At 31.6% G+C, this 23797-nt stretch overlaps 1 protein-coding gene across 1 annotated transcript in view; it reads right to left on the bottom strand.

The window, feature by feature from the left end:
* The window catches only part of LOC148281809 (uncharacterized), a 376481-nt gene extending 364817 nt beyond the window's left edge, over nt 1-11664 (bottom strand). The window contains exon 1 of the mRNA XM_088226083.1: nt 11381-11664. The gene's annotated coding sequence lies outside the window, so the exon portion shown is untranslated. The remainder of the gene's footprint in view (nt 1-11380) is intronic.
* Between the last annotated feature and the right edge of the window lie 12133 nt (nt 11665-23797).

Below are 23797 nucleotides of genomic sequence, written 5' to 3' on the forward strand. Positions count from 1 at the left end.
ATTGCGACAAGTACAACCATTAATATTTAAAAATGTTTCCAGGTTTTGCCTTGTATTTAATATAATAAGATATCTCCATTTTGACAAAAACACAAAAAGTACTTAATTTTTAATCACTTTTACCTTAACTTTTTTGGGTGAAAGCAACACTTTTTAATATAATATCTGCAACTTAAGCTTAATCATCAATAAAAATTGACCTGGTTAAAAAATATTACAAAAAAAACTTTCTTTTAATTTATTTAAACATGAAATTTTTGAAATAATTAACTAATTTTTACACTGGTATTTTTACGAATAAAAGATTGTAATTTGTCCATTTAACAAATTAATAACGTTAATGCAAATGTATTTTAAATGTGAATTGTAATAAACAGGTGTTACACTATTGTAATATATTGACTATTTTATTAATTTTATAAAGGATTAATTAAAATAGCGATAAATTTACGTTGAACACAACGAACTTGTCTCAGAGCTTGTAAAATATTGTTTTATTATTTATTTTACTGTATGAAAACGGGTTATAACCGTGGTTATTTTTTAAATAATCAATAAGGTTTTATTAACATATTACTACAGAGATGAGAGACATTTAAGAGTAGGTAATATAGAAGTCTAGTCATTTACAGGGCTTATGACCTGTCATTGGCTGGTATAGTTAGTTTAATTAGGTTTTAGTAAAGAATACTATTTAATCCCACGCTAAATGATTTTTAAAGTATAGTAAGTTTATTTATTAAAATTTTTATGTATCAAATAATATGGAAATATTTCATATAAGGAAGGCTTTCAAAATAATGTTTCTTTGATCAATAATAAAACAACCTTTCAATATAGCCCATTATACGATGTTTCATTGTAATAGTCATACTGTACTTATTAAACTCACGCCCCTCATATTTTTTCTCCAACAACATCAAACAATTTCACAATCTAATCAGTCCATGTTAGGGTTGCCTTTTAAATGCATGGCATGTTGGTTTTATATTTTTGTGCAACAACTATAAGCGTATACTGGATTATCACATGTTGATTTTATTGGTGTTCTGATGAAGAGACGGATACGTCTCGAAACCGGTAGACATAGAAATCTCGGTAAGTGGTTTGAACAAATATTTAATATCAATAACATTTAGAATCAAACATTTGAATATCCGTTGGTTTTTCAATTGGAAAGCATTTTGATTATTTCTGTTGCTCGGAATGTAAAGTGATCAGTCTTACACTTCGGGTACTTGTCAAGGAACAATAATATGATGTAATGTAGAACTAGTTTTTAAACCTTTATTGTACCTTGTTGGAAATTGAACTCAAGACCTCAAGCAAGCACAGTAAGCAAATGCGCCAACTACTACACGACAAGGCGGACTTATTTACAATCAATTTTTTTAGGATTTTTATCTGAGACTAACCGTCATGTTAAAAACACTCGCCCAGGTTTCTGGTTTTATTTCAGAACAAGAACTTTATTTGAAATTTTTCGGCCTCGTGGTGTAATGGTCCGCGCGTTTGCCTACCAAGAAAGAGGTGTCGGGCTCGATTCCGGACATGGCTGATATGAAATATTTATTAACAAGGGTGTTTTCTCACCCGAATATTTCATAGTCTATGGACTGGTACCTGATGCGTTAGACTGACGATCTTATTTTCATGTAACAAAAAAGATTGAGATACGCATCGATTGGTGTATTATTGCAGTATCCTATACACCTTTAGGTGCTAAAAGGGAATGATGATGACTTTTATTTTATTATTTTTAAATTGAAATAACAAATAAATTTTATTGTTGGATTAAAAAATTACGCGAGAAATTGGTTTATTTTAAGATATGAATTTTTTTTATGTTATTCAATTTTAGTATTACATCTTCTTTTTCCACATCCTCTTCTTAGTGGACATCACCAGTAGCTTTCAGCAGACCCTGTCGCCTGCTAGCACCCTTGTCTCCTTCCACGTCAATCACGCGTCCCTAAGTTCCAATGAATAAAGCCGAAAGTTCGTCATCAACCGCCTTCCAAGACGGCGAGAGCCTGTAAATATGAAGTAGTCGCAACGTGGATTAAAGCTCTTCTGAGGCATACCCACAGCACGTATCCTAACCCGGCCTATCACCTTAAACTCAAAAAGCTCGCTTTAGGGTGTGCTACGTCCATTCTCGAACTTCAATGTTAAATTAAAAAATCGAACTACGTCATATCCAATATTCTCCTCAAGCACACAAAAAACTTATAGGTTTGGTGATTTGAGTTTAGGCAAGATGTCAGGATTTGCAACCATATAAGAGTATTGCCGTTATAAAAGAGTAAAATAAAATTTATGATTATAAAAATTGATTGCTAGTTAGGACTTAAAACAAAGTACCCCTTTAAATTTTAAAATCATAAATAAACATCGTTACGTGTAATAATTTAATTTTGTACATAAATAAGGTATTCGATTAAAAGAAGTCAAAACCAACATACATAATTGGCAAAATTTTCCTATTAGCTACGGCATTAATTAAAACATTAATTTATTCGTTATGGACAAAATGAGTGTAACAGCGGCGAAACATAATTTGTTCTTGAAAACATGAGTACTTCTGAAAAGGCCGAAAATTCATAAATATAACTTTGGAGACCTTTTTCTCGATAGCGAAGGGCGGAAATGCCTGTTACTTGGTCCAGGTAGGTGGCATAATTACTTAAGATCGTCCCCAGGGCGGCACGAAATTGAGAAATTAACAGCCCGCTTGCACCGGTGGGCGGCGAATGGCGGAAACTAGGCTCAATTTGCGATGGAGGATAGAAAATAAATCTAAACATTAAATTAGATAACCCGATGCCCCAACCACCCTAAAATTAGGGTTGGAGATTAGTACGAATTATTATTACTGAGGTTTAAGGGCGGGTGAGCCCATGTCAATTTCGGTTGAAAGTAAGATTTAAATAACGTGAATTATTTTTTCTGTTTCCGGACGGATGAAGATCATATAAATAAATCTACGTTTTCTCCATAAAAAACCTGTTGAGGTTCATAATTTGTATTTATAATAGAATACGGTGGCCTCCGCGGTGTAGTGGTCAAGACGCTTGGCTCACTGGGTTAGATTCCCGGTGAGAACACAAAAAATAAATGTGGGTTTTCTCAAGCCTGGGTATTCTGTGATGTAATTTAAAAAAAAATTATTTACTGGACAGTATTTCATAGACCTTTATAACTTTTTTTTTTTTTTTTAAAACGTTACATTTTCTTATTCTCAAACTGTTCTTCGGGTGATAATCGGTGATGGTGGTCCTTGTCTTGGACTTGACGTTTTAATTCGAGATAACAATTGCTCGCATAGATTTGAGATGTCATTTTGAGTGCATGATGTCTCATTTTAGGAAAATTGGAAATGGTGATTTATTTTAAATAAAACTCGAGCAAACCTGCGAACACATTGCAACACGCGTTCTATTAATGTTCCTTCGATATCGCCTGTCAGTTCTTCTATCCTCCTTGGGATTGTAACGCCAGACATACTAACTTTGGAAAAAATTGCTTTTGCGATGGGCATAATACTTCTGCTGCAGCCTTTGCAGCCTTTCAAAATTCGCCATCGGTAAATGGTTTTGACGTACGTACAATTTTCTCTGAAATATTGTAGCCTATATGTAGGTACAGTGTACCTTTGTAATGTAGGTATCAAACAAAGTAGTTTTTTAGCAACATTAATACGGATTACGCGCGTTAGTGTAAGAACTCAATTATTATGTTTTAATTTCTAAACATATGTGTATTATACTACGATCAATAATTTAATTTTGTCAGGTAATTGCCGGGCCGCCAATGAAACCACCGCGGGTTGAAGACCTATGCTCTAAGCTTACCAATCACCCCTTCCAAGAATTTAACAAACACTCAATCATTTATACAAAATTGATGAGAGGTTGATTATCTTTAAGGCATCTAGACAGTCATTCAAAAATGAACCATTAAAGGTCGTTACGGGTTAAACTGTGTTTGTTGCTAAATTCATCGCCAAATATTAACGTAGTTTGTGGCTTATGTGTCGGTAACTTGTGAGCTGAAAGCTTGTTTTCCTGATTATGTTAAAAAAATATTCTTAACCGAATAATTACGTGATAAGTAGTAAGAAAAAAACTCATTATGTATACTATTGTTACTGATTTACGGCATTATGACTTTTAATGTAATGAAAACATTAAAAAAATATTAAATTGTTACATGGTTAGTACCTGATTTGTAAAATATAGTAAGAAAAAGGAAAAAAATAAGAATAACATACAAACCCATACCCATTATCAATATAAGAATTTTCAAAACAACGAACTAAAATTATGTAAAAAGAGGGTAGTAAGATTTCGCTTAGTTTTAATTTCACGGGGAATAGAATTATGAGCTATATTCCCGGTTTTTAGGGTAGCCATGTTTATCGACGTTTAGCATATTTAGGTGGAGTAATTTCAGTATCATAAAATTGTAATCTATGTTCCCGGTATCCGGGATAGCGATATTTTTTAACATTCAGCTTGTGCATGGTACAAATAATGATTGTATGGGGTTCAACTTTTAAATTTCAGAAACAAAAACAAGCTCTCGTTTCTACAAATTAATCAGATTTTATCACACGATGTTGTTGAATGCGCTCGAGTCGGCGGTTCATACAATAAACGTTAGTTAATTTAGAAGTTTCAGTGGAGATTTTTGAAATTTTAATACGTTAAAAAATCAAAGCGCAGTTAATCCCGTTTTTTCTTTTACAATGGTTCGTCACTTGACCTTTTTTAAAAAAAATAATATTACGTTATAAAACTGATATCATTTTTAATTTTATTTCGTTTTATATCTATATATTATATATATCTTTACAATTGAATGTAATATTTACAACTCAAGAACTATACAAAACTTGTTCTTAAATTTTACACCATATATTATAATATACACTTACTAACAGTCCTAATTAATAATATTCCAAATGTTTCTTCCATTCATTAAACAATCTGAGAGGTTTTTTGAACCAACGTTTATTTGTATTAAGATAATATTGTGTTGAAAGATATTTTATTTCATCTACTTATAAAACATACACTCACGTCCTTTGATGCGAGAAAATTTAATAGGCTCTTAAGGTTGTATAAAAATTTAAGAGCCTTCGTATAAAGAGGCATTTAATATAATTCGTGTTTACGAAGCACAAGTAGAATATGAGTCACGTATCGGGAACATTTTATTTTGTACTTTTGCGTTTTATTTTGTGCCGGGTCCTTTTATTTCGCCATAAAAAAGGTTTTTGTATTATAAATCGACCAACTGAGTGTTTTACAATGAGACAGATATTTGAAAATATCAAAAAAATAACAGTATTTATTTTACTGTTCAAAATGACAAATTTATTGTAATAAAAAAAAAAAAAAATGTATCTATTTGAATGTAGATATATTTGACTACATTAAATTCAGACAATACAAAATGAAATAAAACATTTACAAAAAAACACTCAATAAAAACAAAATCAAATTGAAGATTAAATAAAGAAAAATATAAAACCAAAAAGAAAGCAAAAAACCCAAAACGGAAATCAATGAGGAACTTCAGCCATACGGGAAATTGAACAAAACAAATGTTTTTTTGCCCGTGTTGAAAATTGGAGCATTAAATTGTATGGCAAAGTTTCCTGAAAATGTAGGAAAAAAATGATAATTATATTTTAATAAAACTTTTAACGACGTCACTAGTTCATATGTATCAACCAATGATTAGAGAATTATGGCAGATTTCCGGTTTGCTTGCCGTCAATGGACCAACGGGAAGAAACGATCAAGAATAAGTCGAAGAGAACCTCTGACGTCACACGCGGAGTTATTTCAGAAATACACAACTTTAAAAAAATCATAGCGCTGATAAAACCATTAATAAAAATTGAAGATTTTGTTTTTAGTTTAGTTAAAAAGTCTATTAACAAATAAAATAAACACAGAACTTCTTTATTTATCTGCTTTGTAACAAAAACATATTTGGATAGAAAGTTCACATAAATTTTCGTACAGTAACATAACCCAATTTGACGAACTTAGCGTTCGATCATCATCATCGTTCCCTTTATCGCACCCAGTGTTCGAAAGAACACTGGTATTTATGGTTCGATCATCTGTATTATGAAGGTAAGTTAATCAGTCTTACGATACAGGCTCCAGTCTAGGAACAATGAAATATATCAATTTTAATAACATTTCAAATAAATATTTCACATTTTGTTAATATTTAAAGTAGTAACTGTGTCGTCAAAATTTTTACGAAATGGTATTAAATATTTGTGTATAACCACTTTTTCCTGTGTCTACCAGTTTCAAAACGTATCCACCTCTTTGTAAGGGCGTACCTAAAACTAACATGCATACCCAGTGAACACATTCACCATCGTTGTTGCTCAAAAATATAAAACCAACGTGCCGATTTGAAACCACATGCTTTAAGTATGTAACCTTTACATGCACTGATAATTATTTATAAAAAAGGTTTGATGTTGTGGAAGAAACATTTGAAAGAAGAGGGAGAGAAGGAAGGGAGGAGCATAAGTTTTCTAGGTATTGGGTGACCATTTCAATGGAACATCGTGAATTGAGGTAATATCTACTTTTTTTCCCACATAAAATATTTTCATAAATAAAAATCAGTACATCTAAAGGTTACCTACTTAAAGCGTGTTGTTTCAAATCAGCATGTTGGTTTTTGTATTTGTGCAACAACAAGTAGTGGGATTTGCATGTTAATTTAATTGGTGTCCTGATGAAGAGACGGGTACGTTTAGAAACAGGTAGACATAGAAAATGTTTAAGTGGTTTAATAACATAACGTTAAATACTTCACGTTCACCCTGCCAGCAATCGTATCCACGACTTTAAGGATGGTGGCCACTTCACAACGCATCTTCACTTGATCTCCTACTCAGGATGTTTACGTAGCCATCGAGTCAAAAACACGAAGTTTATAATGTATTGAATTAAAGCAAGCAGTTACTTGTCTCTTATGAGAAGGAGTAGATAAAGAGTACAGATTTGAGTGTGAAAAAGAACCGGAATCCTTGACTTCTTCTTATTTTTCTTCTTACTGTGCCTAATTAGGTCCCGCGTAAGCGTCTTTGTCCTGCGCTACTCTGAGGCCAGGACAACGGCTTTTTGGGTGTACTCCGCAAAGTAATTCCTGGGAAAAAATTACCAAAGCGGTTTCCCGTTGCCTTCTCTGGTAGATTTTCCTTTCAGGGTTACCTTACTTTAACTGGTTGGTTCTGGTTTGGAGGCGTCAGAAACTCGCCTTTCATTCTCTCGTTTTCTGCTGTTATCACGCCGCTATAAGTGTGATTCCATTGCCCGGGGTTTTACGACGTGGACGCTAACGAGTTGGACTAGTTATAAGTGTTGCCAGTGAAATACAACTGGGCATTCGCATAACTTCGTTTTTCGTTTTCCTTAAAAAAAAGTTTCATGTACGTGTAGTTCTTTTACTTAAAAAATCAACAGATTAAATAATTTAATAAATATAAATTGCAAATTTATGTAGAAAGGTAAATAAAAGTGACGTTATTTAGCAGCTTTATTGGCCATTAACTATTTAAATGCCCAGATTTTTCCGTTTTTTTCTAAGAGTTTTCCATCTCCGTTAAAATACCCATAAATAAAAAACCTCCTTAGCTTTTGGTCGAGAAAATGGCAATTCTTCGAATATTATATCATACGGAGTAATGCCATTAGGCCCTTTTCCACAAACATGTTTCTCAGAACCTCCCTAACAATCAGAAATAACTTTAGAAGTGCCTCCTCAAGCGTAGAATACGAAAAGTAAACAGCGCTATATATTTATATCGCAAACTAAGATTGTTGTGGTGATCCAATTCATCCCAATAAGTTTGTTTTTTTAGTTTATTTACCTATATACAAACCGATATTTTCAAATATGACTTAGACTGTCTTAATACATATTATATCCCAAAAGTAAACAGCATGATAGATTTATATCGCAAACTTAAAATGTTGCGGTGATCCGATTCGTCCTAATAAGTTTGTCTATTTTTGTTTATTCATATATACCGATATGTTCAAATATGACTAGGTCTGTCCCTTTACATATTATAATATCCTATAAGTTAACTGCGCGATATATTTATATCGCAAACTAAGATTGTTGTAGTGATCCAATTCGTCCTAATAAGTTTGTATATTTTTGTTTATTTACATATACCGATATGTTTAAATATGATTTGGACTGTCATAGACATTTGCGTAATCTGTCATGTAGTTTGTTTATGGCGGCAGTAAACAAGTCGATTTTTGGTGTGTTCTGCAAATTTTGCGCATCATTATGGGTGATAAGACGTGTGTATGAATATGACGTGGAAACAAGTCGACAATCTTCGGAATGGCACTTATCAACTGAGCCAAAACCAAAAAACCACGCCGTTGCTCAACAATCGAGGACGTTGACAGATTTTTGAGTATCATGGTTTTGTGTACTAAGAATTACTCCCAGCAGGTCATCCGGTCAGTAATAAATACTAATTAGGTATTATGAGGGAGACTATTGATAAAATATTCTGATTTATGGAATTTAATTCGCCGTCTCACACATCTTTTCTTTTTCGCGATTATAAGCCAAAAACAACGTAAAAGTATTTTTCCCATGCACCGTTTTCACCTGATTTGGCTTTTACTTCCTACGACTTTTTCCTCTTTTCTAAACTCAATTCACCAGTTTACGGAAAACATTTCAAAACACTCGATTGAAGGGATAAATATCAAAAAATAAATTTGCAGAGGGAGCTGAAAACCAATGCGAAAGCCTACGAGGAGTGCTATTAGGATTGCAAATAACGTTGGCATATGTGTATTACGTATAGCGGTAATTAATTTGAAAGGGATTAAATCAATATTGATGAATAATTGAGCTAAAGTTGAACATATTTTTTTAACATAATAAACACAAATATTTCAATTTTGGAACTATTTTCCAAAAAGACTTTATTCTTAAAAAATCGTGATCGAAAATGGGACATAAGTTGTGGTTGAGTGTGATTCGGTGCAGTATACTGACACTGGCATCTCAATTAATATTGTTACACATTTTGAAATGTGTCAGTGTTTTCATGGTTCATATGTACAAATGCGCAGAAAGAACGCTCTCTTTCCCACATAAACTCCGATGAGTTAGCACCGAGCCTGACCGTCGACTAGCAACCCAAAAGCAGGCGATCTCTTGGAGTAGAAGAGGCTATCACGGAAACACAAGCTTATTTTAAAACATCACGACCTTGTTTTTATTTTGAGGATAGTAAAAAAAACATACCGCTGCTCTAACTCTTTAATTGTTTCATCCAATGAAAAAACATATGTAACAAAAAGATCCTGCCAAAACATAATAAAATAATGATTTTCTGTATTATTTAACTAGATTTTACTCTTTTCTCTCAGTAAACACCACCTTAGAGATTTTTTCTACACACTTTTAGCAATTTCAAGCATTTTGCCATTTTCATGTGTGCCATTACTTTTGTGAGCTTATCATGTTTTTAAATATTTATTATTTTTTTATTAGATGTCGTTTTTTTTTTTTTTAAATCTTAGCCTTTAGATATTACTAAGATTAAAATTAATGTTGCATTTTACAAAAAAATGCAACCTACCTCAGAACATGTATTTACAAATATCTCGTGAGTATAAACAGTGTCTAACATGTGTGTGTACAAATTAATTATACTAACTATTGTATTAGTGACCCTTTTCACTGTATTGCAAATAAAGTGTATTGTATACTCGTATTATTTACTATAATAAACGCAAATTTTTGACACAGAACTGGAAGAACTCCTATACATTGCAAAAACAGTGAATTAAGGAATTATTCTACAATACTCTATTTTTTCAAGCATTATTGTTGTATATTATTCGTTTTAACAGAACTTTAGTCCCACGGACTTGAGTCATAGTAAATTTGTAATTGAAAAAAAAACTAAACATTACGTAATCATAACTTTTATCATTTTTCTATCATCCCCTCTTGGTTTGTAAGGCATCGTACAGGTATTTCAATTGCAGAATATATATTTCATTTGGCACACGAAGCTAAAAATGTAATGATTCCCCATAGGTTCTACAACTTCACCGTATTTTGACCATTTTATTAACTCCAAATCCACTATTGAGAGCATAAAATAAATAAATTACGTAATTAATTTACCGGAACTAATTTATTACCTTTAACAAATGATGTCGGCTTTGCCGGCAATCGAACATGAGACGTCAGATATGGCAGAAAAATGTGCTTACTACAAGAGGAATAGTATCCACTCGATTTCCATTGTCAGAATTTTCACCCGAGAAAAGAAATCGACTTGAAAACACTCGTCCAGTGTACTGGTTCTATTTTACTAACTCGTCCCTTGTAAATTGATGTTTTAAATTGTAATTTTAGCTTTACGTAATTTAAAACAACAAAATAATTTTAACAATGGATATTAAAAAAAAAATACGCATTTTATTATATTTTTTATAGATTTTAATGCCGAATTTACACAATGTAATATATTAAGCTGATTTTATAGTATTTTTTCATGCTGTTTTTTTCTCAATTTTTTCTGAACCTAGCGGAAAAACAACATTTACATTTATAATTATATTTATTTTTGCACCACAACAGGCCAGGAAGCCCAATTACCGTCGTGAATTACACCACAAAACACCCAGGCTTGAGAAAAATCACATTTTAATTTTTGTGTTCTCACCGGGAATCGAACCAGGAACCTTCCATGCGTGAGTCAAGCGTCTTGACCACTACACCACGGAGGCCACCTTATTTTATTACTTTATTTATTTACTTTAAAAGCTTTTAATTGAAATAATTCAGAAAATAAGATGTGGGACACTTTTAATTTTTGCTCAACCAATCAATTAATCAAATACAGGTATTTAATTTTCATGTCGATTAGTATCTAAGAAAACATTGTCTAGTTAATCAGTATTTTATTTTAATTTTTTTTAATCACATATGTATAATGCATATCAGATTAATCAAAAACACAATAATTTTAATGATATTTTATCGATAAAACAATATGAATAAGAATTTCTCATTTAAAAGAATACCTTATACGTAAAGGGCGACATCATGTTAAGTATTTTTGCAAGAAAAAAATATAAAATGAAGGTAATGTTTTTTTTTAAACTTAAAATAATGTATGAAAAATGGCGTAAAAATATTCAAGTAATTAATTATTTTTCAATCACTGTAGGTCAGAAATATATATATTAATGCATATAGAATCAATTTCACATAATATTTAAATTTTCAAACTGAATCAAAACTAAAACATTTTAGAATTACAAAAAAATCAAACTCTTACCGAAACTTTTTAGAAAATTGTCAGATCTATTAAAACAAGTAAAACACAGTTTTTTATTATTCAGCACAAATATTTCACAAATTTCAAATAAACGGCCTGGAATTTTAGTATCCAAATTTTCTTATGTGAAAATCAATGCTCGACCAGTCACTACTTACACTTAGGAAAAAAGTTTTACTCACGACACAAGTCACATGTGTTTCCCGAAACTTTTCGTTTCGCGACGGAGGTACTAGAAACACAGACACTACACGACCGGCCAGCTCGACGCGCGCCGCCGCTTTGAAGCTTCGAACGTTCGAGCACGCGGCGTCTTCATAAGGGATGTATGTGAACGAAAATCAAACCACATTATCGAAAAACCAAAGTCAAATGCTACCGAAGTAAAATGTAATAACATTTTATTTGTTCCTTTTTTATGCACCTCCTTACTGAATGCGGTGCCTGACACAGGTAACCGCTATTAGGGAACAAATACAAATCGTCATGCGAAATATTCGGATGGGAGCCAAAATGGCGATTCCGAGTGCAAAGGAAGTTTATTTTCTATTGGCTTATTTATACGATTTTTATTATTTTTTTATTTTTTCTTCATTCAGTCATTTAAAATGCTCATTACTGACGTAAGATTTTATTTTTGCTTTGACAACATTTTTTAGTAAACCAAATAAACCTCAAAATGTAGTCTGATTGTAACAATAACAATCAGCTGTGTTATCATTACTTGCAAAATCTCTGATTTAATTTATTTCAAAAGAGTTTTTCTTATAAGTAATTTTAGGGTTGTATTTTCTTAATGTATAATCTGTAAAAAATATGCATGTAACAGGAAATTAATAATAAAAAAACAGTTTGTGCATAAAACTCAAAATCAAAAAGATGTCGAAAATATAAATACCCACATCCGAGAATATTATATTATTGGTTTTATGGACGCATTGAAAACTATTTTTAGTATATTGAAATTAAAGTTGTTTTTCACTTTTTAGAGTTTTTTTGTATTCGTGTTTTTTGCCATTAATTATGCTAAACCAGAAAAATAATTTTACAGGCATTCAAAGCGAAATCTAATTAAAAAGTACGTCTTCTCTTGAATTATCAATGATATAAAAATTCATTTCAAAGGTAAAATCCATAAAAACCAACATCAAAGGCCGTGGAACAATATTTTTTATGAGCAAATCATCGTTAATTTTACAGCAGTTCTTTATAATTTAATGCTTTTTAACGTTTCAAATATGATAAAGTCTTTAATACCAAAGTATGTGTTTTAATCTAGAAAATACTTAAAACTTTCTCTTCGTAATCTCATTCAACGTTTTACGAGAGGTGAAGTTATATTCGCCATTTTGCTAACAAGTTTTATTACCTAAGTATGAAAGTTTATTGGTTGATTAAGAGGTAAGTTTTCAGACCCATAGTATTATGATTTTGAGTTTCTGGGTTGCTATGTCAAGTCACGGTCGTACTTTTATAACCAACGCGGCGTTTTGGTTTCAAACAACATTTTACCTCCTGACATCAGGGATAATGTATTATGACATGTGGTTTCATGTTTCAGGGTTCTACTGGGCAGATATTTATGTTTTTCCCCAATTTCCCAAAGGACAGTTTGTTTCATTCTATTTGAAGCATTTTTGATGTACGTCATTAGATATTTTCACTAAAAAATAACCGACAGTGATAAATAATAAAATCACATCGATAATATCACAAAAAATCTTTTAAAGCACTAGAATTCATATTACGCACTAGCCAATTATTTCAAAATACCAATATTCTTTAAAAAATACATTTTTCTTAAGTTCATAGTTTACTTGAATGTTCATCCCCTGTCTGGTCTCCTTTTTATAAAATGAATTCTTGCAAAATTTAAAAAATGTTTATAAAAAACTCAAACTGTGGACTACATTTCAATTTCACAGATTACCGTTAAGCGTAAAATTTTCATAACATTCAAAGTCTCGCTGATAGACGAACCACGTCTGATATAGTGTTTCTCACCAACATCATTTCTAATAAAATAGACCCCCCTGAATAAATAACCGGCATTGATGTTAAGGTACCACAGAGACAAACTCGTTGTGTACAACTATTCACATACCTAAATGCAAAACAATTTTTTTTTTTAATACTACAATTAACCGTATTGTGGATACTTATACTTACTTGATCGCCAACGTCAGGGATACCTGATATGGCACAGAAAGAAGAAGAAGAAGGATATTTATAACAGGAAATTTAACCCGATACATATATTAATTAAAAATATTGAATATATCAAAACAGCCATAGGAAATATGTATTTCATTGCTATGTTAGCATGATTTATTTTTTTAATACTCTGTTTTATCATTTTAGTTGATTGTAAAAAACAAAAAAAAAAAAAAAAAATTAAAATTAAAAAAAAAAAAGTTAATTGCTCTGTCCGCTTCCTCCTCTCAAATATCAGTTTTATAAAGAGAATATCTTTTAACATTATTTTGAATCCTCGTACTGCGGGCCAACTGCTTGTGACACCTGATCTTTATAATTTGAATAATATATATTAAACTTATATGTTATTCTTATTCATATATATTATTATGTAGGTGCATATAATATTTATTTATTTATAAATTTATTGCAAAAAAATATACATACTTAAAAACAGAGAATCTTTATAAAACCAATTAATGTAAAATAAAAACGGAGTGTTGTCTGTTTATGATAGTCTCCATCTAACATGGCACAGCCTGTTCTAAGATAGAGATTTTCTATCTTTAGAGCATAGGTAGTCGTATACTAATAAAACAATAACATAAAAAAAAAACTAAAACCACTTAATTATAAAATGCCTAGCTAATCAAATGTAAGAAATTAAAAATCGTTATTATACAAATATTAAGTATAAATGTATAATATATGTGCCAAGAATACATGTTACTGAATGTATTTGTATGTTCATTTTGAACCAACGTACGCGTATTGTACGTACCTAATTTGTTTTATTATTGACTATACATCGTATTCACTACATTTCGTGGTTACCTACCGTATAATATGGCGCTGGTCGCACATTATTCATTCAATATGTAACAATTAAATTATAAAATCAAATGCACTTTTTTCATAATAACGTTTTGAAATAAACCATACTTTTTAAAAATACATATATAACATCATTTAACTAAAATATTATGAAAAAGGTTTCAAAATTAGGTATAAACTATATTATTTACTACATTTTTTATATAATCAAAAATCTTACCAAGCTCTCTCCTATACCGTGTTCAATATAAATACACGTTTTAAATTACATGTTTTTTTTATACCTACGCATCCACTCACATGCACCCTCCCTTTATCACAGACACACTCACATCCATACACCCACCCTCTCATCCTCACACACCCACACGCAACTTTACACGCTCACACCCACACACCCAACACCCACACACCCACACACCCACACACTCATACACCCACACATCCACACAAACACAAACCCACACACTCACACACCCACACACCCACACACTCACACACCCACACAACCACACACACACACACCCTCACGCTTACACCCTCCCTGTTACACTCGCACATAAACACAGAAGTGAATACAAACTTCGTACACATGCAATTATGTAAATTAAAAAAAAAAATGTATATATTATTAGATTTACAGTAGATTATTTTAATTGGCTCTAGTATTATACTTTTATTTTATGTAATAGCTGTAAATATCCCAAATAAAATATTTAAAAAAACTTGATCGAAAAACTAGAAGTATTCATACTCTTATTCATTACTGTTTTTTTGTTAAATATATTTTTTTTATACCAGTCAATATTTGAATTTATTTTTTTTACTAATGTATATATTTTTGATGTTTTTGTTTTTAAAGAAATATTAAGTTATTTTTTGTTGTATTTTTTTTCACTGCTTTAAAAGGTTCGTTGAACTATAAACAGATAAATAAATCAGTTAACAGTTTTATAAAATAATATTTCTGGTATCAACACCGAAAAAAAAAATTCTCGTGTTCGAGCTTAAGAAGAGTGTGAAACAGAATCAAAAGCCTAGACATGTGTATTCAACTAGATTGTACTCTCGAGTTAAAATTTTGAGAAAGGATATCTAGTGCAGATAAGTCCGCCGCGTAGGACTATAGTTAGGGTTCGACTCCTGGCAGGATGGGCATGGAAAATAGGTTTTTATGGTAGTTTTCCACCGCAGTATTATATTGTTACTGGACTGGTATATGAATAATAATACTGATCAAATTACTTTCCATGTACCAAAAATGATTATGCATAGAAACGAAATTAAAATGACTAAAATTTATCTTTAAAAAAATTTAAATTAATATTATTAAATATTTGTATACAACAACTTAAAATTTTTGATTTGTCAAACAGTTTCAAGATGTATCAATATCTTCACCAGGACACTAATTACACTTACAGAGTGCCTCGGTGATATAGAGCCCTCACGAGGCGAAATACTCCCTCATATTGGAGAGGGTTAAGAACGAAATTATGAGGTACCTCTACATGACGGAGTATGGTCGTAGCTCTATCCCACTGCATTCCTCTTGGGCATGCTTGGGACCAACAGTTTGCAACTTAGAAGGGATGGGTTCGCACCGTCCCATTTTTTCAGACTGAAAAGAGGTTTGATCGAGAACTCAGCCATTTGAGAGAGTATAAATTTTATGTTCCCGATCTCCGACAGCATCATGTTAGACTGTTTTACCTTCCGGCTTCCAGAACCAACCTGCATCTGGTTATGTTAATTTCAAGAGCAGTTAGTCAGCTGAACATTATCACTTTGGAGATCGTCACCTTTCACATAAGTGAAACTATGTAGAATAGGCAAATACAACAAATTTGACTTTGAACATCAGCGCACGTTGGTGTTAGCTTTTACTAGCAAGTATCTTATCAGCTCCTTGGTTTTTGCATGTAGTTGTTGTCTCGATGACAAGGCGGGTATGTCTCAAAACCAGCAGACTTTTAAAAGTCGGTAAATGGTTTTATACAAATATTTACTAACATTTACTGAAATGCTCTCATTCTCAATCTCAAATTAAAGACTCTCTGGTCTGATGAATTACACGACACCCGCTGGCACCCACTGGCGCAGCGCGGGTTTAAACTGTGTAACTCTGGTATAAGCCTAGCCTTTACCTGTCTGCGTAATCAATGAAGCACCAAAATTAATGATCTGAATTACAAACGTATAAAAAATGTGAGTTGAGGTGCTGAAATTGAAATTTATTCCAGGCAGAGAAAATATTTGAAGATCTCAAAATATCAAGTGTCCAAAAATTTACAAATCGATATTATTAGGTTTTATTATTTTGTCTATGCGTACATAAAATTGTTCTTTCCAAATATTTCTAAAAAAATCGTAGTACCTCCAATTCATTGTTAAAAATACGGTGATTTGGTGAAAACAGCAGCTGTCTACATCAATTTGTTTAAAAATAACAATTGTCCATATCAATTTATATGAATGCACATAAAATATCGTTTAATAAGCATTTCTACCACTATGTAGCGCCACTATTACCCATTGTTTGAGGGTTCGAAGGTGTTATGGATATTATTTACATATATTTTATGCTGTCTCCACTGGATATTTTTACGAATCAAAATGCCTGTTGACAGTTTTCAACCGGCCTTCCGTTCCACTAGAAGAGTGTTCGGCATTTTGTTCCCTATTTTGGTTTATTTTTCCGATTGCCTGCACTATATTGATCATGTATGATACTCCCTCTCGTGTGAGTTCTTTATTACCCATCACCGATGGGATGTCGCAAAGATCTTCACCCAGGCTTCTGCAACGCGCCTCTAGCTGTTAAGTTAAGTTAACTTTATTAAAACTATACAAATTTTGAAAAACCGTTTTTTTTTATTTCATCTATTCATACGAATTTTTGTATACTTTTCGTTAGTTTAAACTGAAAACCACAAATATCGAAATATGGTCTAAAAACAGAAATTGTCTCACTTAACGGTTTACTTTATGTTTAAATACCCGTACAACATTTTCAATTTTTTTATTTTAATACAGTGAACTTAAAAGTATTTCTATGATTTTATTTCATTAAAAGACATAAAAACAACAAAACCGTGGAATTTAGTTAAACTTCTTGAGTTCAGAGACAAGCCTGGCCACCAGAATAACTTTTTTCATATACAAATCATTTTGGTGGTTAAATTAAAGTAAAACGGTAAAAGAAAGATTTTTCTTTTAAATGCAAAATTATAGAATATTTTTTGCAAAATCATTATATCGACACTGGAAAGGAAAAAGTTACCAAACGAGATGAAGCAACTTTCCAGAAGAGAAATGTCATATATGTATTATTTTGTCGTGATTTTGACATAATTTAGATTATGAAAATTGAAATTCAAAAAAGATTCTTCATAATTAAAAATTAAAAAAAAATTTTAATGGCTCTTTAGTAAAGTTGTTACAGTCGCCTGGTAACCTTTTTCTTTCCATCGTCGATATTACCGTATTAACCTTTTAAATAAAAAAAAATACGAAATTTAAAAAAATATATTATGAAAGAATATTTAATAATGAATAATCTTAAGTAGGTATATTTACACAAATACTTTCTCACTTAAATAATTGATTTATAACATTATTGTCATTAAACACAAAAATGCTGCATAACTGGAAGCCATTTGGTGTCATTTATACACGAAGATTTCCCATTAAAATCTGCCGAAAAAATGAGTTACTTTAGAAGTAAAAAAAAATATTACAGAGTTGTTTAAAAATATTTCCGGTGAAAAAAAATCATTTCCAATGTCGGTAAAAAAAATACCTGAAGTCTACGTTTATATTTACAAATTTGTTATTTTAACATTTATGTATTACTTTTTTACATAAATGACACCGGGGTATCCCGTTCCGAGAGAGGAATTTTATACATTTTTGAAACGTGCCTTATTAAACATAATTTAATTATAACATCAAATACATATAAAACATAATAACACATAAAACACATAACATGTGTACCCAGGGCCGTTAGAGGTTAAACACTCTTCTTCTTCTGTTGGTTTGTAACTTTTGAGGTTTTCAAAACAAGATATTAATCTTTGAGCCCTTCTCAAAGGAAAATCGAAATCTATGCATTTACAGGTATGATGACCTGCGATTGGCTGGTTAAAGTGGTAACTTTGCACAGTATTACATTCATCATTCTACATTTGTTTAAATATCCACATTTCCTCGGCTCTTCCTAACTTCCCGTGTACAAGTATATAAACATATACTAAAATATATTTTATTTAATTAAATATTCGGAAAGTTACATAATGCTTTAAATATTGATAATAAAAAGCAGACTACCCCAAGTCATTACGAATTACTTGTAAGAGGTGTAAGAAAGCATGCAATAATTAAATAACATTCCTGTTTATGGCATTAATTCCATTACAGGCTAAGAGGTGGTATAAAGGTGTTAGTAGACCTTTTCCATTAAGATTACAGTCAAGACAATTCTTTCTGGAGCCTTTTCCCGTCGGATCAAATATCTTAGCCATACGTTTCTACCGAAAATACACTATTTTCTTGAATTTTAGAAATTGAACGCGACACTTCAGTTTGATTTGCGATGTATTTTTTGGCTCACGTCCCTAATTTATTATTTCTGATTTGTACAGTAAAATACAAAACGTAGAATTAACTGCGTAATAAGGGAAAAATGAATGATTATAATTTACCAAATGAAAATCTTAACAGATGCAAAAATATTTTTTTTGAATATGACGTATTAAAAATGTTCAAATTCTTTCGTAAAATTTTGTTGTGGACGTTCATTGTTATTTTATCTCTCGTTGGCATCGACCACTGAATGGGGTATTTAATATATCTGTGGCATCGACCAATTAATACACATAAATGCGCCTTGTGGTGTATTGAAAAAAATAGTAGCACGAAAACGCACCCATAGTTCCCAAGTTTGCTTATTTATACTAGGTCTGGATTCAGGGAGACCATCCTGGGAATGCTGCCAAAAATGGGAGCATTCCCATTTTTTATGTAAACAAAAATTTTGTATTTAAATGTTAAAAAACAACATTTGTTTTTTTTATTGATCCCAAACAAATTAAGAAGCAGACAGTAAGGAATTGCTTTTCACAAACCAATCTATTTTACTTTTAAACATGTGTTTGAAAAGCTTTAGCGTACATGATGATAATGCTATAAGACGGATGATTCTCCTTTCATTGGATCTTTATAAGGATTTAGAATAGGAGTTACCCGTTGAATTTTCCAATCAGCTGGAATCTTTTTAGTTTCAAACATTTTATTTAGAATATTTATGTACTGAAGTAAAACTTGTTTTGAAATTTTTTGAATCAATGAATATGGGATCATGTCTAAGCCAGGAAATGAGGTTTTCACATATTTAAGGGATAGTAATAACGCCTCGATCTGGGAGGGCGAGTCAAACCAGGATTCACGATTTCGAAGAACTGAAACGTGGGATGGAGGGACGGAATCTCTTCAAATATTGGAGCATATAAAAGCGCCAATTTGTCAACTAAATTATTGATCTAAGCTGAATTGTCTGAAAATTTTGTGTATGACGAAAAAATTGGTGACCTAAACTTTCGTATGGCTGTCCAAACATTTGTCAATGGAGTTTGAAGTAAGAGAGAGAAAGATTTCCATATTTTTATCTTTTTTGTTTTAATGTTATTTTGTCTCAGCTTGAACTCTTAAATAAATTAAATTAAAAAAAAAAAAAATAATTCATGTCATGTTTATATTTCGACGGAATTTTTTTTCTATGCTAGACTGCACTCAAAATCCCATCAAAGGCATGGCGGCGGTTTTCTCGAAGGGTTTTGAATTTATTTGAACGATGGTAGAATTAACGGCAGATACAATTTAATCTCTTAATTTTGAATACTCTAAGGGAATATCTAAGTCGCTCACAGGAAGTGATGAATTGGGATTTTTTTTTCTAAATCATTAACAAGTTTGATCCGGTCATCTTTCTTATTATTCTATCTTGTATTTTGAATTCTAGGAGAGTTGTGAAACTTAAGAGAAAAATGAATAGTGATTAGGAAGTGGTCACCCAAGTGAGGACCATTTAAAATATTTTTAGTTATTCCGTATGCTAACTCCTTAGAGCAGAATGAAATGTCTACAGAACTCTGTATATAAGACAAAGAACTTAATCTGGTGAGAAAATCGTCGTTAAAGATACAAATATCGTTATCGTCAATCAAACTTGAGATGTTCCTACCTGAGCGTTCTGTATAAGCACTTCATCAATTGAGATAATGTGTAATAAAATCACCAAGCTTGAAAAATGATTTGAGCAGCAATTTTACTATATGATTCTAGCCATATAGATCAAATGGGGTGTTAAGGGGAATATAAACTGAAATAAATCCTATCTTGTTTATGGATGCTGCAACAATTTGGAAATACGTGGTGCCGGGAACTTGATTTTGAGAATAAGGAAGATGGTTTTTAATTAGAAGGGCTGTATCTCCTTTACCATCGGATGGGTCATCACCAGGCAAATGTAACCTGGAATGACAAAGTTGTATTCTGGCTTGAACCAGGTTTCAGATAAAGTAGTTTTATTTTTCTGCATTTCTTAAAAAGGGAACATAAGTGTACCTTATTCAATACAGGGCTAATGTAAAAAATATCATTTTGACTGCATCTCGTTAAGATGAGAGTCTGGTGTAGAGGAGAGATTATAATATCATGTGATATTGAAATTTTGGGAGGCATCGTAATTTTAGAGACTTGAATTGGAACTGGTTTTGGCTGCGTTGTACAATTTTTGAGGAGTTTTCAATAATTAAAGTTATAAGTATGATTAATTATGAAAGTAGATCTAATAAATCATCAGATGTTACAGAACCGGCCCCTTTATTACCGGTCTAATGAGCACAACCATCGGGAGAATTTGTGTATGGTAAAAATGAAATGGACTTCAATTTACCAAGAGTTGTTTTATAAACGTTAAGAAGAAACAACGACCTTGGAGTGGATTCTTTAAAAAATTTCTTATTTAACGAAAATTGTGAATGAGAAAATTGTTGTTGGGTATTGCTGGATTGTGAAGAAAGGGGAGACTTTGCAACCTTAGCGTATGATTGCTGTCACAACAGCTGTTGTCTCTGAAAGCTGAAAAAAGGCCATACATCAACAGGTGAGTGTAGCGTATTATGAGTTCCTCAAATTTAACGATACCATCACGGGAGAATGCTATCGATTACAATTGATGCGTTCAAGCTGAGTACAAGGAAAAACGATCGCAGAACAAGAAGAAACACGTCAAAGTAATTTTTCAGCATGACGACGCTCGGCTACATGTTGCAAGGCCACTCAAAACATATTTGGAAACGCTCAAATGGGAGGTCCTCCCCTACCCACCGCATTCACAGAATATTGCATCTTTTGATTACCACTTTTTGCTCCATCCTTATGAAGATGCCAAAAAATCGCTCGATTCGTGGATACCCTTAAAAGATGAGTCGTTCTTTTGAAGTGGTATTCGTATGCAGCCAGAAAGCTGGAAAAAAGTAAGAAAAAAAACCAGCGATAGACAATACTTTCAATGACATGTTTTTTCCTATTTATTAAAAACAAAGCATATTTTTTTTACAAAAAAAATAGCTAGTACTTATTCAAATCCCCAATAAGAATATTAACGTTGCACAGACGTCCGGATGGGCTATCTGGTTTCTCAATAGGTATAAATTTTCAATGTTTGTAATTAAAAATAAACGATTGTATTTCCATGCTAAATACATGTCCTCGTTGGGTGCATAATCAGTTTTTGTAGATAAGCTCTCAATTTTGTTTGAAAGGGACAAGAACAGACAAATTAGTGAGCACTAATTATTTTTGTGGAAAACACTCATTAGTCACCTCAGAAACATAAAGCTGTCAACACGTGATATTGAATACTTTATTAATTTACAAGTATGAATAATGTAGCTACTGGTATGTATATATTTTGTTTATTTATATCTATTCATAAAAATAATTTCACTTGTTTTTTTTTAGCTGTGAAGTCGTTATTTAACGCTGGTTTTTTTTTTTCAAGATCCATGTAACTTGTGCTAAAATTCCCAGTAGCAGCATGAAAATAACAAATATGACTACACGCATAACATGACTTGAACCATTTCACGTATTTCATGGAAGTTTACGCATTTAAAATGTATTCTAACATAGTACCAAAATTGTGTCACTGAATTAAATCAGTAAGAAGTTTGAATTTGCTCCCCTGAACAATCGGCAGATCGACTTGTTTGTTGTGATGCAAAAAAATGACACAGATATTATCTCAAATGAAATAAAATAAAAGTTTGTTTTTCGGTTTTTTATTACTTTTGGAAAATAGAAAATTCCAAACCACGTAAAATTGGTTATTCCATTGCACAAAACAACTAAAGAAAAAATAAGGAAATAATAATGAAAATAATGTAATGGCTATAGTAAATATGAGGATTTGTGATGTGTCATAACGGGCGTGTTATTAGACGTGGAATATAAATAACAACAATTTATTCTCAGAATATTGTTGTTTAAGGAGACGGACCCTTGTCAGGTGGAAGACTAAACAATTTTCAGAACAGGGCGTTTTACTATTTGATAAGTATGTTTTTAAAAGCTTCTGAAATTAACATCATGTCCTACGTTCTATTGAAAGAGCTTAATTGTAAACAGTTTTTTTGATGATCCTGCAAACTTTATCAAAAGTTTTTTTAAAAATATTTTTTTAAATTATTAAAAAAGGTATAAAACATTGTACATTATGATAACTCATTCTGTAAGATCACATGTTGAGACGTTCATTTGCAATATTCTGTCAACGTATTTTTTTAAGGAAGCATTTTGAACAATCTGAATGAGAAATAGTCGTTGCACTTCTGACCAAATGTTGAATTAAAAAAGGAATATTGACAATGATATTATTTTATTCCCTTGATTCATGTCCTCGAGCAGGGAGATGACATTTCCATCTCCAAATTTGTGTTGCAGAATAATTTTACCGTATTGCAGGCACATCCAGGCTTAAAAAATATTTAGATGGAGTTCTTATTGGTGCCTTAAGAATAACTTTCGTTATTCTTTTTTGTGCTTTAGTTATTATTTGATTCAGTTATTAATTAAATATGTGTAGCTGCAATGAATCGTTACCTCTAAGTCTTTATTTTAAATATGAAGCGCAGAGTATACTCTTGTGCTTACACTTTTGCTCATATTGTTTCAAATGAGGGTATAAGAAGCAAACTTAGAATTCTCCATTGAGGTATTTGCGAAAAACTTTGAAAAAAGTATTTTGAGATTACTAATAATGCTTCACCAACTCAATGGAAAATGCTTTGTTTCTGGTGTCAAGTAGTATAATTGAAATCT

Source organism: Micrasema longulum, unplaced genomic scaffold, assembly GCF_059751315.1.
Source record: "Micrasema longulum isolate JH-2025_06_02 unplaced genomic scaffold, ASM5975131v1 h1tg000406l, whole genome shotgun sequence".
Taxonomy (NCBI): domain Eukaryota; kingdom Metazoa; phylum Arthropoda; class Insecta; order Trichoptera; family Brachycentridae; genus Micrasema; species Micrasema longulum.